A 6,137-nucleotide genomic window follows, 5' to 3' on the forward strand; every position below is an offset into this window, starting at 1 on the left:
TCATATAGGTTTCATTTTAACTGGATGAATGAGAAATAAACACTGGCTGAATGTTACACTTCGGTTGCTAGGAGGCCAGTCATTTTGTGATGTCAGAGCTGCTCAGGTTGAGAGCGACTGTGATGACCTAGCAGTTTATGTGTGCAGGCCTGCCAAAGCAGCATTTGAAGCTGCAGTGCTCAAAATCATGCAGATTAGAAAAGGAGCTGGAGAAAAAGTTATTTGAGATGGCACATGTTTCTTCAGAAACTCTACATGTGTCTCCTAAAGATGGACCAACTCGTTCAGGAATGTCCAGTAGATCTCTATTGTGTGATCAAACATTCTCTGGGGACTTGGTCTATGATTGAAGAAAATGCTTTTCAGACTTTGTGTGAAGAATCCTTGATAAAAAGACCATGTTACACACATTGTGTCTCTGAACCAGATGAAGATAATGATTTTCATTCTCTGACATTTCCAAGAAAACTCTGGAAAATGGTTGGGAGTGACCAATTTCAATCCATCTGGTGGGATGATAATGGAACTTCCATAGTGATCGATGAAGATGTCTTTAAGAAGGAAGTTTTGGAAAGAAAGGCCCCTTTCAGAATATTTGAAACTAGAAGTATGAATAGTTTAGTTAGACAGCTTAACCTTTACGGGTTTAGTAAAGTGCGGCAAATTTTCAAAGATCTGCTTGTCTAGCTGACTTTCTGGCAGAAGAAAAAGAAGTCTCTGTTTTAAGCAAGGTATTCAGAAATTTTAGTCTCCGCTTAATAACTTATATATAAATTTTTTTTGTACATCAATCTATGGTAAGGTAAATGTAAAGCTAGATTTTGAAAATTGTATAAAACTACTAAGGCTAAAATTCTTTATTTTTTCTAAAAAATGAGGACAGTGCGTTAAGTATTCAAGATTATGAGAAACATTGCTAGCAACTATGAATCTTATCACAAATCTAAGTAAAGGCATTAAAGCTGCTTTTAAAAAGGGGCATTCACCACTAATGCAAATGCTAACATTTTAAATTTGATGACTATAGTATTTTAATATGTATTTTCCAAATAAGGAATTTCAAAAAATAGTCAACAATGTTCATATTTTGATGATATTATCTTAGTATAGTAAGCATGAAATCTGAAGTTTTATATATTAGGCTTATTTTAGTATTATATTTTGGTTTAAGTTAATACTAAAATATTTCTCCTTTGTTTGTAGCTGCAGTTTATCATAATCCAAATTTTTTGACGAGGCTGTCCCCAGCTTTTAGTGAGAATAAAAAGAAGAGTTGGGATTAAAAATGCTTCTCTGGTATCTTCATTGGCTCAAGATTTCAGCAAGAAGCACTTTAAAGCAGGGGGTAATGTGGATGATCATAATTCTGGTTTTGTGGCTGACACTAAAGGAGAAAGTGCATTTTTACCTTCTGCAAATTTAAACATGCCTCTAAAAAGAAAGCCCTCTACTAGCCACATAATTGGTGATACAAATACCCCGATGAGAGGTGATTTTCCTCCTGCGTCATTAATGTCAGTTAGACCAGCAGAATCAATTACAGTGGATCAACGTGCTATTTTAAATCAGTTGACAAATTTTCATGTGCACTCATAAAACAGCTACACTGAAGCAAATGGCAGTGTTGTGAATTTCATTACAACTACAACTTCTACTTCTCAGTACAGTACCTTATCTCCCATACAGAGCAATTTTCTTGGACTGATGGTAGAGTCTTCTCCTTTCCAAATAGATATCACAACATATCGGCCAATGAAGGTCCTTTTTCTAAACCTCAAGCAGAGAACAACCCATTGTTTCCAGAGCCAGTGATAGCTGATACATCAGCTATCTCTCTTTCATGGCCAACTCATCAGCGAACTGCTGTTTATGAATGTCATCCTAATTACAACTGATCTGCCAGAGGACTACCAGATTATGCAGGATAACAAAGATTATAATTGCTGTTGGCAAATGTTGACAAATATCTGCTATTTTTTTATTTGAACAATAATTATATATGTGTACCAGTATTTTCCTTATTTTTTAAAATACAGTTAAAAGTAAAATGGGAGACTAAGTTATCATTTAATAAAAAGAGATATTTGATTGATATAATCATTTGATGTAACAATATGGGAGTAAATTTGAATAATTTCTTTTAGAAAGAAGAGAAAATGGTAGAATTTGGGAAAAGATGAAAAAATGTAGAGAGGGAAAAGTACTAATTGGTTTCTGATTCATCCTGGAAAGTATTAAAAGTGTTGTTAGGATATGTTGGAACAGGTGTTAAATACAGGAACCAGCCCAGGGATCATGGTCTCTATTATGTCTTCCCTGGTATCATAAAGGTCAAACGATGTTGTCTTAGATGGCACATTAATCATGTGGTAGAATTTAAGAAGTAATTTTATCTATGGTCTTCGTTGTGCTGTTCCCAAAGCATTCCAATTGGTGCTTTCATTTCCTCCCCTCAGGAGTCTACACTATATTTTCTGGTGAATACTTTATGTTGCTTTTATGCTGCAGCCAAAAACAAGCTTGCATCCTCAGTGTGGCACTTAATGCCTTTCCAAATCTAAGCCCACAAACTCAACATAGTTTAGTCCTTTCTTTATAGATCTGGCATCTGAATACCTTGGCATATCTTTATGTTTCACTGTATCTGGAGATACATGCAGGCAAATGCTTGTCAATCATATTAACTCCAAACTCACAACTTTTGTTCCAGCTCATCCTTGGACTTAGGATGTCCTCCTTTTACCTACTTAGACTTTCCCAGTCTCAGTACAAAAACAAGCTCCTCCCGATGTTTTCTGTCTATCCTTCTTTCCTTCTCTAACTTGGGTAATTGCACAGTAAACACAGCACATGCCACAGGATGCAGTTTACTATTTTGTGAATGAAAAATACATGTTGACTTTAAGCAAAATCTACTTTCTGAAACAATAAATCTCTCATGGACTTCAAACTATTTAGTTATGTTCTTTAATCTTCACCACAAACTAGCTCTTTTCATAGCCCAAGGACTAGTCACTCAAGACAGTAAGTGGAGGTAGATACAGGAGAGAAAGCATTATTTTCTTCTTACAGCATGCCTGCAGTGCCCTAAAGAACTCCATTCTCATTTTCTGGATATTTTCCTGTCTCTTCCTCACCCACCCAACCCAAAATAAATGATTCTCATCCCCATACCAATAAATCTATTGACTTCGAATTAATTTACTTCTTAGAATCAGAGCTTTGTCCAGAAGGAACAGCGATATCACAAACACTGAAAGTAGGTTTATACACCCCACATAACTTGTGCCCCTTCTAACCTTCACACAGGATGTATCTAAGAGGTAATAGCACCTTATTTGGGGTGGTTGTACTCAGTAACCAAATTGCAATCTAAAATGTGTGGACTAGAAAGAGTTGAGGGTAGTAGAATTAAAAATTCATCCAAAGGCAAGAATACCATATTTCTGCAGATATTAGGAGATATAAAATATTCATGGAAATCTTTGACTATTTCCCATTAATTTAAAATAAAAGGTGAAGCATTTTCAGAATGTGAAATGCCCTGAAATGCTGGAAAAATTGTAGGCAAGCTCAGGGAGCCTAAGTCTTCTGCTCACAATCGTGCAGCCTGTGTCAGCTAATAAGATTGGAATGGCAATATTGAGTCCTGAAAATTTGTCAACATTTGTGAAGTAAGCCTTTGATAATCTGGAGAATGGGTAAATGGACCAAGGTTATCTCTAGCCACATCCCACCAATATGACCTTTACCAAGAGAAGAAAATAGCCCACTTGCAGCAGGAGAACTTTGTCTGGACAGCAGTGCTTGTCCCTACAACACAAACATGAAGTTTTAAGATTGCCAGCTCAACTCTGTTGGTGGCTATGTTGTTGTTTACATTAGCAGTCTGGGGTTCAGATGGGCTTGTTCAGCAGTTAGTTTCCCGCTGTCTTCTCAGAGAGTGTGTCTTACCGTGATCATCTTAACAAGGTTCTATACTGATAAGTCAAAAGCTACAGTTTACTTTCAAAATTAGAAATCCTAGAGAAGAATATTGTTTGTCCATCTGTAGTTATCTACCTGGGAAATCTAGACTATTTGCAAAAGTACAAAAGTTGGCTGGTGCATTGAAAACTATACTCTGAGCTGTGCCCACTGAATTCTTCCTACTAAATGCTACAAATCTGACTAACATTTTGTGTGTGTGTGTGAAGATGGATTGTTAAGCACTAACTAAGTTTGTCTTATTTGAGTCATCAGTGAATTATTCTTCTGCATCTTGAAGGATCTTTGTGAATTAAGAGTTTCTAGGAACCACCAGATTTTCTTCAGATCAGGGAGAGGTAGATTATATTTCTCCCACTATTCTAATTGTTAACTGTTCACTGAATCCCGAGTTGATGCTTGGACCAAGCCACTGAATCCTTGATTTGGACTGATGCACATAAATTCTCCAGTCCCCAGAGACCAGCACAGGACTGTGTCTCCTTTTTAACTTAAGCTTATGTCTAAGATTTTTTTTCCTTTTATTCTCATTGTTGACACATCTTATTTTGGCTTTGAACAATCCTTGAATAATTTATAGAGACTGAACCACTGACTTATTCCCGTTCACCTAGAAATTGCAATAACCTTTCTTTCCTTGGACTACCTAGAGTACAGTGAGCATAGTCATCATTTTGAAAGTAGTCCTCAGTCCTAATAATGCAGAACCTTTACACTTCTTTGCCCAGCACTTGAGCAAGAATGTTTGTTGTGGATCTCAGTGATTATCCTCACATCCCCAAATGCAACCATGAGAAAACACCAAATTGTTATCCAAAATCAAGTCTTTGTGAGTATTTCATTCCCATTGCCAAACAGTTAAGAAGTGTAGGAGCTCTGAGATTTTACCATGCTGAGATATTTCACAACTGAGCACATTCCTTTCTTGTAGATGCTGTCGAGGAGATGAGACCCTTGGTCAGAGACAGTGAACTTTATCACTCACAGCAAAAGCAGCCAGGGTTAACTTTTGTATCCATTCCCTAATCTCAGATGAATACACAGAGTGAAATTTTGATGCCTACAGAAGCAGTGGACTGTTATCATGAAGAAAGTTTAAGGCATGGGAAAACACTAATTTTATTAGTATCTTTATGTATTATTTATTAGAATTACTTATTTATTAGTATCTTTACCTAGGATAAATACATCATGACTCAAGGTTACTTACTGCAAAAACAATCATGAGAAATGGCATGGAAAAAATGATCATTGCATTTCCATTTTTCCTTTCACTTCTATTGATATATAATTGGCATAAATCATTATGCAGGATAAATTAGCATAAATTGGTGCACAGGATAGTGATTTGATTTATATGAATCATGAAATTGATATCATAGCAACTTTAGGGAGAATTCATTATCTCATTTAGATACAATGTTAAAGATATACAATTTGGTTTTTGGTTGTGAGGAGAAAACTTAGTGTCTACTCCCTTAACAACCTTCCTATATAACATAAATCAGTATTGTACTTCAATGTTACAATGTGGCCTCCCTAGAACACATTTATTTTATCACTGGAGGCTTGTAACTTTTAAGTGCATTAGTCTAATTCTCCTTTCCCAACCCCTGCCTATGTTAACTACAAATCTGATTTTTTTCTATAATTATTTTTGTTTGTTTTGAAGTGTACTTTAATCTATAACACTATGTTACTTTCTCTTACACAACATAGTCTTTACTATCTTTTATACTTTTCAAACTGATCACCAGAATAAATGTAGTTATGATATGCTGCTATTTAAAGATATTTCATAGTTATTTACTATTCACCATACAGTACATATATTGTCCTTGACTCATTTAATTTGCAAGTGGAAAATTTTCTCTCTTAAGTTTCCTCAAATATATCTTTTTCCTCACAGTATTTCCCTCCTTTTTGTGAACAACATTTTTCTTTCTATATCTATAACTGCATTTCTGTTTTGTTATGTTCATTATTTTTAAATTCCAAATATGAGTAAAATCATTAAGATTTGTCTTTCTCTGTCTGACTTATTTCTCTTAGCATATTACCATCTTGGTCTACAAATTTGTTGCAAATGACAAGAACTTTTTCTTTTAATAGCAGAGTAATAACACTTTGTATTTTTATGTGTGTGTGCA

General features: G+C 35.2%; 1 pseudogene; it reads left to right on the forward strand.

Moving 5' to 3' along the window:
* Positions 1-227: 227 nt before the first annotated feature.
* LOC116661694 lies at positions 228-1,895 on the forward strand (annotated as a pseudogene).
* Positions 1,896-6,137: the final 4,242 nt, after the last annotated feature.

Source organism: Camelus ferus, chromosome 36 (genome assembly GCF_009834535.1).
Source record: "Camelus ferus isolate YT-003-E chromosome 36, BCGSAC_Cfer_1.0, whole genome shotgun sequence".
In the NCBI taxonomy this organism is placed as follows: Eukaryota; Metazoa; Chordata; class Mammalia; order Artiodactyla; family Camelidae; genus Camelus; species Camelus ferus.